General features: G+C 38.0%; 1 protein-coding gene and 1 pseudogene across 1 annotated transcript in view; one reads left to right on the top strand and one right to left on the bottom strand.

Annotated features, from left to right (window-relative positions):
* NPSR1 (neuropeptide S receptor 1) overlaps positions 1-14,398 on the top strand; it is a 791,066-nt gene that overhangs the window by 284,915 nt on the left and 491,753 nt on the right. The gene's annotated exons all lie outside the window — the stretch shown is intronic.
* LOC134930271 (5S ribosomal RNA) lies at positions 12,514-12,631 on the bottom strand (annotated as a pseudogene).

Below are 14,398 nucleotides of genomic sequence, written 5' to 3'. Positions count from 1 at the left end.
GGCTCTGCCTCACCTGCTTCACCCTACCGCATATCACTGAAAGCCACATATACACACATGCACATATAGTGTACACACACATTCACATATACAGTTAAACATACAGTCACATTTAAACACACAGCTACACACACACACACACACACACACACACACACAGCCACATACTGTATGCATCCACACACTGCCACATACAGATGGAGCCACGCTAATCGTGGCTCAGTCTGTGCCTAGTCATCCCCGGCGAGGCGGACTGCTGGGAGCAAACTCATACGCCCCATTTAAAGTGAATAGGAGCTTCTGTGTATGCTCTGCGGTGTGCCTAGGCACGAAGCTCTCCCTCGCCTGTGTTGTAGCGAGCGTGGCTCCATCTGTATACACACAGCCACATTTGCACACACATCTACACACACACAGCCACATATATACACACAGCCACATATGCACAAACACACACACAGCCACATGTACACACAGACACACACACATGGCAACAGCGGGGGTGGGCATGGGGGAGTGTTTGGTGGGAGATGGGCAGCAGGGCTATCAGGAGGTTTGTGCACTGCCTGGCAGTGATGAGCATTGTACCCAGAGCCTGACACCCCTGTCAACGAGCATGACACACATAGCATGAAACCCCTGGCCACAAGCATGACACCCAGAGCATGAAACCTCTGGCAATGAGCATGGAATCCAGAGCATGAAACCCCTGACAATGATCATGAGACCCCTGACAATGAGCAGGTAATTTAAAAGTAATAAGAAGCCTTACTGGGGAATAATGTATAATGGGCATTATGGTGTGGCATAATGTGTCACAGGCATTACGGTGTGGGGCATAATGTATCACTGGCATTATGAGGGGTATCATAATGTGTCACAGGCATTACAGTGTGTGGCATAATGTATCACGGGCATTGTGGTGTGTGGTATAATATATCAGGGGCATTATGGTGTGTGGCATAATGAATCATGAGCATAGCAATAATATCACTGTATTAATTAAAAACATTGTTGTTTTACTGTGAAACATTTATTTCATTTTCATTAAATTAATGTTGCCAAAATTTTAGTGCTCTTAGTAGCTCACACCCCACTAAAGGTTGGAGAGAACTGGTCTAGATGATGCCACTGAGCAGTGCTGCTCAATGTAAGTGGCAATGGAGAAGGTCAGGATGCCCCCTTCAGAACTGGTGCCCAGATGTGACTGACTATATCGTCTATGATACTTCCGCCACTGTTACAATAGCGTAATACAATTTATATTGTACGAATGTAGTGGGGTGGAGTAACAGAAAGTGTAATTTGCTGAAAAAGTGCTAAAAATGTGCAGTGGGGAAACCAAGCAGTGTATATAATACATGTAAAATGTACTATTAGGTGAAAAAAACAAAAACAATATATACACTATAGTATATAGATACAAAAATAAATATAAAAAACCCCCTTATAAATAGAGATGAGGGGGTTTGGTTTCTAGAATGCAGATCCCACCCTGAACATACCAATTTCAAGGAGATCCAAGCCTCTGCTGCGGATCTCAGCACCATTTTTGGAATCCAAAATGAGGCCGAACGTCATCCTCCTGGTGTTGGATTCTCACGGGACTTGGTATCCATAAAAGGCGCCATGGCTAGGACATGGCAATATTTCTGTCAAGTACATGCTCCAGTTAGCTGCGCTATACTCTGCTGTAGGGGCTGTGTGTATAATAGGCATGTTGCTCAATTTCTCAAAAGCCACAGCGATGCACTTTCTTATTATTGGGGCATACTGTACTGTGCTGTGTCCAGACTCACTAGGGGCTCTGTATAGTAGTCACTGTGTATAGAGGGCACGTGGCTATATACTGTGCTGTGCCCAAACTCACAAGGGGCTGTGTATAGTAGTCACTGTGCATAGGGGGCATGCGGCTATATACTGTGCTGAGACTCACAAGGGGCTGTGTAAAGTAGTCACTGCGTACAGGGGTCACGCAGCTATATACTGTGCTATGCGGAGACTCACAAGGGGCTGTGTAAAGTCACTGTGTATAGGGGGCACGCGGCTGTATGTTGTGCTAGACTCTGCTATATACTGTGCTGTGCCCAAACTCACAAGGGGCTGTGTAAAGTCACTGCATATAGGGGGCACATGGCTGTATGTTGCATTAGACTCTGCTATATAGTACTGTGCTGTGCCCATACTCACAAGGAGCTGTATATAGTCACAATGAATAGGGGGCACGCTGCTGTAAGCTGTGCTAGACTCTCCTGTAAATTGTACTGTTTGGTGCACTTTGTTCATGTGAATGTGTAAGCCCTGTGATTCCATGCAGTTTGATCCGGGCTGCAAGTTCAAAAGTAGAAAAATTATGTATTTATATTGTTTTGTTTGCACTGTTTAGTGCGCTTTCCCCTATTATGCTGTGTTCATGTGCATCTATAAGCCCTGTGATTCGACTCAGTTTAAACTGAGCTGCAAGTTCAAAAGCAGACAAATAAATGAAAAAAATATATATTTCTATTATTTTGTTTGCACTGTTTGGTGTATTTTACCTTTTTGTTCACGTGCTACTATAAGCCCTGTGATTCCATGCAGTTTGAACTAGGCTTCAAGTTCAAAAGTCAGGTATCTTAAATCAAGACGACAATATACAGTTGTAAAGAAAAAAACACATGAAATAAAGCAGGAAAACATAAAATTGTCAACATGACATTCACCACATGCAGTGGCAAAGGCTAAGGCCTTGGACTTTATTTATGTCTGGTGGTTCTGCCTCTTATGATGATGTAAGCCCTTCACCCTGTAGAAATGTCAAAAAAATTAAACTCGTTAAGGCACAGGAATCAACTGTTTGCTAAGAAACATCACAAAGCCCTGTGGAGAGTCTAAGGGTGTCCACGGGGGGGCCATGTGTAAGCCTGATCTTTCCAATACTGTACTCAAAGAGGAGACTCTTTCCACTATTTGTGCACCCTCTGCAAATGTGGGGATGAGCAGCACAAGTCAGCATGCTGCCATAGAAATTGAGAATGCTACTGTAGAATTGCCCCAGGGTTAGGAGGATATGACGTTGATGATGAGAATATTTGTGTAAATCAAGCACCAGTGGAAACAGCTGTTGTGCAGGGTATGAAAAAGCTCACGGTCATGCCTGGGCAAAAGACAAAATATCCACTTCTTATGTGTTGAATTACTTCTACCCAAATTGTCCAACAACTGTCAAGAAATCTGTAGCATTTGTAAGGCCATAGTAAGTGGAGGTAAGGACCTTCTCCCTCTTAGTATATTTGCAGCGTATTTATCAAAAGTTTATGACAAATTCAGAAACTTTGGCTAAAAATGTAACAACTAGTTCAGCATCACCTAGCTCCCTTCTCTCTGTTAGATCCAAGCACCTGCAGTCTCCACCACTAACACCCTCATCATCAATATCCTCAATCATTATCGGAAATAGTGCTTAATTTCTGTGTAACACAGGTTTTACTAAGAGGCACACTGACAACCTTTTAGAAAAACTCAAGAAAATTAGACTCTTAGAAAAGCAGCTGCAAAAACTAAAGGAGGAGCTGAAATGAAGCAAGTACACTAAGCATGTCAGACTTGTAGATCAAGACCTTAATTCTCTTTGCCAGGATCCAAGTGTCGTCAATCTCTTGAAATCAGATCACTATATTTTGGCGATCATACTTGATCCTAGGTTTAAGTCATATGTTGTATCTTTCTTTCTGACAAACACAAATCTGAAGAGGTGCAAAGAGCTGTTGTTGAACAAACACTGCAACATCTCCTCCTTCAGTTTCTCTAGCAACTGCGGATACCAGGAAAAAACTAAATTTTCATAAGAGACCCACTGGTGGTGATGCAGATCAGTCAGCAAAACCTTATGACATCTGGTCGGGCCTAAAAGAACTGCCTACAATTAGTGACGAGTCTACCATGACTCCATCTGATATGGTCACCATTCAAAGAATGGTTGATGATTATTTTAGTGATAGCATCCAAATAGGCATGTCACACAGGCCGTTTCATTACTGCAAAAAAAGGCAATTTTGGGGACTTTGCACAAACTGGCTTTGCTTTATTTAAGTTGCCCACCTTCCAGTGTGCAGCGTCCAAAAAGAGTTTTCAGCCGCGCCTCCAAAAAGAGTTTTCAGCCGCGTGTCCAAAAATACAGAGGCACCTGTAATGGTGGATTCCAGTGGTGGATAAATTAATAATGTATGAAGAAGAGGATGTACACACTGATGTGGTTGAGGAATCAGATAATGATGTGATGCCATCTTGCCAATGTAAAGCCAGTTTGAGATCACTGCCAGCAATGTTCACTGCTGATTGGCAACTTGTTTTGTGGAGGTCCAAAGAAACCAATCATTTTAGCCACGAGTGGCAGTCCCTGTGAAGTGATTGGTTTGTTAAACTGGGCATGTCCTGTTTAATATATACAACATAAGGGTGGGAGTGCCCGGGTGGGAGGGCCCAAGGACAATTCCATCTTGCATCTCTTTTCTTTATGCACTGTTTTGAAGCATTGCTGACTGTCTTCTTATGTAGAAGAAAAACATTTTCACAGTTGATCATGCTGATACCCTTCTGTCACTGCAGTGCCATTCCGTTTCCTAGATGTGCCATGTTGGAAATTTAAGTGACACATGTTTGTGTCACCAACTTCTGTTGCTTAGCTTACTTATACAGCTACCTTGGTGCAACCTTTTAGCCTTAATTTGATGAAACTAATATTGTGAGCTGTGATTGTTCTAAAAAAAAATACAGATCCAAAACCAAAATCTGCAAGGGCTGTTTGACAAAACCAAATACAGATCCAAGATATGATGGTGATAGAAATCCAAACCCATGATTTGGGCCAGTGTACCTCCCTACTTATAAAATTTATAAAATGTGGGACACTTAAGAAGATCTAAGTTTCAGTGGTTGTATGATTTCTGGAAATCTTTTTCATTTGGAAAACTGGTTATTTAATTGATCTGTAAATGTGCTAAATATATCTACAAGAGAATGTTAATAGATGGAAAATAGAGTGTACCTACTCTAAAGAATGACAAGAAAGTAAAATTTAAAGATGAAAGAATAACTCAAATCAAAGATACCCATGCTATCCCCTGATATCATAATTACTACCAAGATTGGATATATTATTACAGTTACTTTGAGAATGGAAACGATAGGAGAGACAAGGGAGAATGGATTCACCCAAGCAGATCATGTAAAAGGAATAATAGAATATTCAAAAGAGATCTGAGACAACATTTTTTTTAGTCAAATAGATTTGACCCATTAAGGGAAAGTGAGACGACAACCACCAAAATATCAGCCAATATATTAAGAAAATATTCAAAAACTACCAAAAGGGGTACTAGAGCGGGGAAGAAACTAAAGAAAATATAAGAAAACAAATGCACCCAATATATCTAATAAAAGGACACAAGAAAAAGGGTCTAACAGAATCTGAGGAAAGGGTCCTTAAAAAGGAATTCAATTTGCCCCTACAAATGAAATTAATCATTTTAACACATTTGTAGATGTACATAACTTTTCGAGGAAAGTCACCCTCAAAAAGTTCTTTAAAATCAAGGAAAGAAAAACTGAAGTCGAACCAGTAGAAGGACCAACCCCTTTTTAAAAACAAAACAAAACACATTTAATCCTACACATATTAAGGGTAGCATGATTGATTGTTTCACAAAATTAGACATTATGATCTAAAACAGATGAAAAAAAAGAAAAAAAAAAGGAGAAGACCTGAAAATCTAACCAGGAAAGAAAAACAAGCAATAAAAACTCTAAAAGAAAATACATCCAGAGTCATAATACCTTGCGACAAAGGAGGAGCAGTAGCTGTGATGGACATAGAAGAAAACATTAAAGAGATTGAGGGTCAACTTAATAAAGACAATACTTACCAGACGCTAAGAGCAGACACGACCATTAGAATCAAGAATAATGGAAAAAAAATCCTGAATAAATTTCTAGAGAAAGGAATGATTATGAAGAATGAATTTGAGTATCTAAATGTAGAAAACCCAAACACCCCAGCAATCTATACCCTGCCAAAAATACATTAAACTCCTACTGCCCATAAGGGTGACCTATATATGCAAGAATGGGAAGAATCACCACCAATCAGTCAGAGATGATTAATCATTTCCTTCAACCATTAGTTTAAAATAAATGGTCGTATCTGAAAGATACACTTGACATAATCAATAAATAAAAACAATATAGAGGTATCAAAAGATATTTAGTGACAGCGGACGTCACAACCCTTTACATAATCACTGACTATAGAGATGGGATAGAGGCCATAAAGTGGCACTTATTACAGACAGACATGACTGAAGATAAGATTGAATTAATTACTGATGGTAAAATACTTTATATTGAATAACAATTTATTCTTTTATGATGGTGAATACTGCCTTCAAAAAGTTGGGACAGCAATGGGCACCAAGTTCACACCTGCATATGCTAACCTATTCATGTCCTGGTGGGAGCAGGATGTGGTATGGGGAGTGGGTGCGGACTTGGTAATGTAGTACAGATTCATTGACAATGTCATCTTTATATGGAAAGTAAAGGAATCAAGTGTAAAAGCCTTCTTTGAGAATCTACATAACAACAATAAGAATATTGGTCTGAAATTTGATATACAGTAAGTCAAAATACCATCAACTTTCTTGACTTGAGTATTTACATTAAAAATATTGAAATTCTTATGGAAAGCTACAGTAAACCGACAGATTGTAATAGTTATTTCCCTCAGAACAGCAATCATCACCCACATTGGTTGAATGGAATACCAAAAAGCAAATTATTTTGTCTCATGATGAACTGCAGTGAAAAAGAGCTTTTCAGAAATCAGCCATAGGAAGAAGTTATGAAACCGAATTTATTGAAAAAACTAAAGAGGAGATTTTATCTGTTGACAGAAAATCTTTACTTACACAAAAAAGTAAAACAGAAGATAAAATGACTAATATGGATGGAATGGACCTTCATTTCAGTATTAAGTTCAAATTATAGAGACATGGAAAAAAATATTAAAAGTATTACGGTATTCTTTTAAAAGACCAATATTAAAGGACATCATACCTTAAAAAATGGCCTTTATCGAAAAGCACCCAATCTTAGGAGCACTCTAGATAGAAGTGCACTCCTTAATGAAGTCCACAATTGAATAAAAACAAAAGGATTCCATTGATGTGGCAACTGCATAGCATGTAAAACCATTCCAGCAACAGACACAAAATTCTCCAGCTTTCCAGTCAAAGGGTAAAGAAGATTGGAGGATTCATCACCTGTCATACGACAAATGTGATAGAGTGTAAATGTGGTCTATTTTATGTAGGTCACACTTCAAGAGAAATAAAAACCAAGCTTTCAGAGTATATAAGAAAGATTAGGAAAGGAATGATTACACATATATTATCTGAACATTTTAAAACCATCCACAAATGCTCATTGAAAGACCTCATTAGATTTGTAGGCATACAAAATATCACATCAGATTGAAAAGACAGAGATCTGGAAGGTAATTTGGTGAGAGCAGAAACGCAGTGGATTTTTACATTAGACACATTAACACCAGGAAGATTGAATGCTGAATTTGAGCTGAAATTGTTCCTTTAAGCTTAAAATATTTATCTCTGCCACATCTTCTGCCTATTCATTTGTATTATATAATTTCAGTCTCCTTTAAGTATATATAACAACAAATAGAGAAATGCATGTTCCTCTACAGGGTTTTATAAAGGATGCTTCATTGTGTCTAACAAGTATCCCTTTAATATGTGGTCTATGTTTATAATGCGGTGTATGGATAATATATCATAACCAAGTATATAAGGTTGTCAGCATAAACTTAAGTGTATTTATAGCTTTTATAAAGGAGTCTACATTGTGTATAACAAGTATCCCTTTAATACAGTATGTGCTATATGTATAATTTAGATGTGGAAATATACAATTGAATTGTTTTTGAATGTTGGATTAACAATATACAATTAATGACCACTTTATTAAGTACACCTGTACACAGCCTATTTATTTACACAAATATCTATGCAGCCAACTTTGTGGCAGCAAGTCAGTATATAAAATCATGCAAGCATGGTTAGTTGTTGTTCAGATCAAATACACAAAGGGGGTAATTCCGAGTTGATCGCAGCAGGAAATTTGTTAGCAGTTGGGTAAAACCATGTGCACTGCAGGTGGGGCAGATATAACATTTGCAGAGAGAGTTAGATTTCGGTGGGTTATTTTGTTTCTGTGCAGGGCAAATACTGGCTGCTTTATTTTTACACAGCAATTTAGATTTCATTTTGAACACACCCCACCCAAATCTAACTCTCTCTGCAAATGTTATATCTGCCACACCTGCAGTGCAAATGGTTTTGCCCAACTGCTAACAAATTTGATGCTGCGAACAACTCGGAATTACCCCCAAAGTCTTAAGAGTTTACACACTTTAATGTGAATCAAGCATCATTTAAATGTTATAGTTTACTTCTGTATTGTCACTGACTGGGTCCATCCCTTCATGGTCTACAATCTGACCATGTTCTAATGACTACTTACAGCAAGAGAACATGCCATCATCTGAATCTGTTATTTCAAACATATCAAGCTCAATGCACACCAAGAGCTTCCACAGTCATCAGATCTCAGTCCAACAGAGCACCTTTGGGATGTGGTATAATGGAAAATTTGCAGCATGAATGTGCAGCTGACAAATATGCAGCAACTGCATGACACTATTGTTTCAGTATGGAATAGAATCACCAAGATATTTTTACAGAACCTAGTTGAACCCATACCATGAAGAGAAGGTGTACTCACTGCTTTTTCTAAATAAATAAAACAGATTGTGAACAAAAAAGAAAAAAAAAGAAAAAAGAAAAGGTGTACCTAACAAATGTGCCACCGGGCATAAGATTTGGCTAAAGCAGAAATGATATTTATAACTTTAAAGTAGGAAACAGTCTTCTTACTTGTTACCAGAAATACACTTGCTATTATATTTTACCTGATGGCTGACATTTTTAGAAGACATTTCTATTATAGGTTAGAAGCACTTTCTTATCTTTCAATAATTTTAGTGCATTTTATCAACTTTCTAATGTAACTGATTACTATGTAATGAATTCAAAACCACAAAATGTCAAATAGTTTGAAGTCACAGTCATGAATAATTAGATTTTTTTTAATCTTACTAATAATTGTGTGCATTGTATTTTTATAGTATATGACCTTTCAATAAATCTTGACTTTAACGTTCACTAAAAATATTGCAAAAAATATTTGTATGTGATTAGCTTGCAAAAAGTGGGTGTTTTATTTCACAATCACCAGTACGGCAGTATGGCACCAGAACTAAAGCTTTAGATTTCACAAAGACTGACTTTAGTGAAATGAGAAATAACTTGACAATGAAGGAAATGTATTGTGGGTAGAATACAAATACAGTTAAAAAGCTTTGTCCTAGAACGTTAATAAAAGCAAAAGCAGGAGAAGTCACTGTGCTTCTCAAAATGACAGTTATATGTTATAAGAAAACTACATTTAACCCTATCAGTAAGAATAGCCACAGCTATTGTAAGAGACTAAATATATGTTAAAACTGGCTATACCACAAACAGAAGGAAAAAATTCAAAATAAAGTGTTAGAACTATCTTTCAATGTATTAATGAAAGGAAAAAAGGAAGGGAGAAATAATAATAATGAAGGTTAGAAATCAAGGGATTGATAGGTTGGAATTGCTGATTGACTAAATACCTAATTTTGGTCTGTAATTACTGTTATAAAGTTGGAAATGGTCACAAGGGCCATATCTAGGGTGATGCAACATGTACCATGCACAGGGCAATGCAAGGCAGGGGGTGCTGTTCTGAAGCACCTATCAATTTTCTGTTTTAATCAATCTCACTTGCAACTTCCTCCTCTCTAATCCCTGGGTTTACCTGGCCGACTCCATCTCCCCCTCACATCCCTAACTAACTTCAGCCCCCGATTTTTTATTTAAGGCACACATTACAAAATACTATCATACAGTACTTCCCATGCAGGAACAAATGAGTAAGATATCTGACTGCAATATGGAAGTTCATGGGTTTGCATTCTGGAATGACAGTATTTTGAAATGTGTGCTGTAAATATAGGTGGATGTGACTGAAGGTCATGGGTATGACTGCTAAAAAAATGTGGGTTTTAAAATTACAGATAATGTAATTAATTGAGAAAGAGCTCTCAAATTAAGTGCATAAATGATGATACAAGAGGATTGGTGCCCAAATCCATTTTCTTGGGAATGTTCTGCAAGAATAGGTGTTTTAAAAATGTGTGTGTGTGTGTGTGTGTGTGTGTGTGTGTGTGTGTATATATATATATATATTTATGAAAAAGAAATCCGCGGCACTCGGAGACTTAATGTTGCAAAACGTGTATTAGAAAGCTTAACACTTCATGTCGACGTTTCGGGGCTAGCACACCCCTTTGTCAAGGTTCACCTTGACAAAGGGGTGTGCTAGCCCCGAAACGTCGGCATGAAGTGTTAAACTTTCTAATACATGTTTTGCAACATTAAGTCTTCTAGTGCCGCAGATTTCTTTTTCATTGGTATTTGCCCCATTGTACACTGGAGGCACCGGAGCCCTGAAGCATTTATTATAGCGGAGTGCCGGTCCATATCCCTATCTACATATATATATATTTATCTATCTATTTATACTGTATAGGAAGGGGTATCATAGCAAGTTCTTTCACTGTTGCCATGGCTCTTCTTATGTCCCTGTTCAAGGAATATGGGTGGGCACAAATACTTTTTCTGGCTTAGGACACTAAAATGTCTCTGAAGGTCAACTATACTATACACTGCTGTAAAACACGCCAAACACAATGGGTGTTTTTTTAAATAGCTCGATAAAATGTAGATAGGAGAGATACAGTCAAAATATCACAAATCAAAAGAATAGTGCTTAAAATGCAATAAACTAATTCTGAATGGATTTAGCTTTAATGGTTAGCTGTAGAGACTTACTATACACTGATGTTTCTACAATAGTTGGGGCTGATGCTATGTTGAAAACACATGCAGCCATTAAGAAAAGCTCTTAAAAGATGCACGTCCAGCTCTGCACCAGTGGCATATGTGCTGGGTTTATGTCCACAGCTGTAACAAAATAAAAAAACATAAGCACTAATTATGAAGAAAGCTACAGGCTTCAAATGTGAAACTGGAATCAGCCAATCAGAAGGGACTAGATAGTTCTGACAACGTTAATCACCCCATCGTCATCAGTATTGCACCAAACCTCAGACTGCTGAATAGGCATGTCTGCATCTCAGCACATGTATGCATTGTTCACTATTACACAAACATGCCCATACTGCACTTCAGGGACCTACAGTATGTCACACTTCCCTCCTCTGTTCAGCCTCTCTATTAGTATGGAGGCACACATATCAGATGTGAGCAATTTGATTTATGCATGCAAGTGTATGACTTTTTTGTGTGCATGCTCTGCACTATGCACCCACCTCAGCATCATTAACTGTGTTTCATCTCAGGATTTATCCATGACGTAGTGTCCCTGATGAGCATGGGTGCTTAGGCTTCAATACCTACTGTATGTATTACAGATGTATGTAGCACTTGCTAGGCTGTGTATGATTAATCAATAGTTAATGTATCATGTTGACATTCACCATATCAACATTGAGCATATCGACATGGTCAAACTGTTGACATGATCAACATATTAGTACAAGAAAGGATGATCTGGCACCGGTATGAATTATGATAATTAGTAAAGGAAACCAAAATGGACAGATATTGGAAAGAGAAAACCTTTCAATTGTAGTCCCTATTGGCGGTGCGCCCAGAGCTAGAAAGTACATGTACTTAAAAAACTGGAGAGAAAGAAAACTCTTGTGTGGGCGCACTCTTGAAAGAAGAAGTGAGAAGAAAAAATTCTTCAGATATAAGTTGAAGAGATATTTAAAACATATATTTATTGAGTAATTCAAAAATTAATAATATCCCACTGTGATCAACAAGAACAAGGTTTTTTAATTTTATATTTTTTTAGAAAAGATATGTGAAAAAAGAAAAAGAAATGTTCTGGTCTGAGTAATCACACGAGACGGATTGGAAAGGTTACAGACATTTGATAGTCTGGCAACCGTTTCACCTGACCAGCACAGAAATTCTGTGTTAATGAAACCAAACAGAGAGATCCAATTCTATGTCTTTGAAAGACCACTGAGGGGTCAATACTGGACAAATTACTGGTCACCTGTTGTACATATATCACAAATTTAGTAACATATCTTACACATTCCTGAAAGTTTTTGATGGTTGACGTGAGATGGGGGAGAAAAGAAGGGAGAAATAATTGGAAAAAAATGGGTATAGGGATGGGGAAAGAAAGAAGGGGGGGGGGAAGGGAAAAGGAGTGAAAAGTGGTGATACTGCTGTTGGTGTCCACCCTTCAAATGAAGGGGAATAGTATCCTTCTCTACAACACCCGGTATTCCCAGGAAGTCTCCTCTCAGGTACTAACCTGGCCCAACGCTGCTTAGCTTCCAAGATCGAACGAGATCGGGCATTACCAGCGTGGTATGATAGTAGAGAGGCTATCTACCAATGAGAGTGCACCTATATAAGAAAGGTGAAAAAAGAATTGATAGAAAGAATCTGAATAGTATGTGGATCTGCTTTCCACGTTAGGCAAGGTAATTTACCACATGGTTAGTGATACACCCTGGATCGTGGATGAGAGTCCACTGAAAAGGGATGGGCCAGTGAAGAAAAGAAAGCAAGGGAAGAAGAAAAGGAAAAAAAGAAAGAAAGAAGGGGAAGAAAGGAAAGGATGTGAAGAACCAGAGAAATATGTTGGTCTAAATATATTGATAGACACAAGATGGTTATCCCAAAAAGAGAAAACAGATATCTCTATATGCGGCAAAGATTGAATCACATCTGAAAAAACGTCAGGTAAATTTGTGAATTAGCTATGATGATACTAGATATGTTGTGTGCATAGGCACCTATGAGTCCAGTGATGCAAATTCACTGTGTGCATCAAAATTGCATAACATCTGGAAAAACGTCAGGTAAATTTGTAAATTAAATATGATGATACCAGATATATTGTATGCATAGGCACCTAACGGTTAACAGATATCTCAATATGTGGCAAGGATTAAATCACATCTGAAAAAACGTCAGGTAAATTTGTGAATTAGATATAATGATACTAGATAAGTTGTGTGCATAGGCACCTATGAGTCCAGTGATGCAAATTCACTGTGTGCATCAGAATTGCACGACATCTGAAAAAACGTCAGGTAAATTTGTGAATTAGATATGATGATACTAGATAAGTTGTGTGCATAGGCACCTATGAGTCCAGTGATGCAAATTCACTGTGTGCATCAGAATTGCATGACATCTGGAAAAACGTCAGGTAAATTTGTAAATTAAATATGATGATACCAGATATATTGTATGCATAGGCACCTATGAGTACAGTGATGCAAGTTTACTGTTGATATAAGAACAGTGCATTGCACACCTAGCTACTAGATTTCTCCCGAATAACCTGATAGGTTAATTGCCCTATATATATGCGAGAATTGATGAGTTGTAATATAGGTGGCAAATCCCACAGATTAAGATCACTAGTATCTCTTATGCATAGTTACACATGTCACCATACAGATTAGGATAATAAACTTGATACTCAGAGAGATCCCGGAAGTGAACAAGCCCAATGGGCGAAACGCGTTTTCTACGGATCCCAGCAGGAGATTCTTCCATGAAGGACCACTGGCTACCATAGTCTCCCGCAATCTGACACCATCACACTATGAGTATCAAGTTTATTATCCTAATCTGTATGGTGACGTGTAACTATGCATAAGAGATACTAGTGATCTTAATCTGTGGGATTTGCCACCTATATTACAACTCATCAATTCTCGCATATATATAGGGCAATTAACCTATCAGGTTATTCGGGAGAAATCTAGTAGCTAGGTGTGCAATGCACTGTTCTTATATCAACAGTAAACTTGCATCACTGTACTCATAGGTGCCTATGCATACAATATATCTGGTATCATCATATTTAATTTACAAATTTACCTGACGTTTTTCCAGATGTCATGCAATTCTGATGCACACAGTGAATTTGCATCACTGGACTCATAGGTGCCTATGCACACAACTTATCTAGTATCATCATATCTAATTCACAAATTTATCTGACGTTTTTTCAGATGTCGTGCAATTCTGATGCACACAGTGAATTTGCATCACTGGACTCATAGGTGCCTATGCACACAACTTATCTAGTATCATTATATCTAATTCACAAATTTACCTGACGTTTTTTC

The sequence above is a fragment of the Pseudophryne corroboree genome, chromosome 5 (genome assembly GCF_028390025.1).
Source record: "Pseudophryne corroboree isolate aPseCor3 chromosome 5, aPseCor3.hap2, whole genome shotgun sequence".
Lineage (NCBI taxonomy): Eukaryota > Metazoa > Chordata > Amphibia > Anura > Myobatrachidae > Pseudophryne > Pseudophryne corroboree.
Note: the sequence above shows the minus strand (reverse complement) of the source record. Positions and strands in the feature narration are given on the sequence as shown.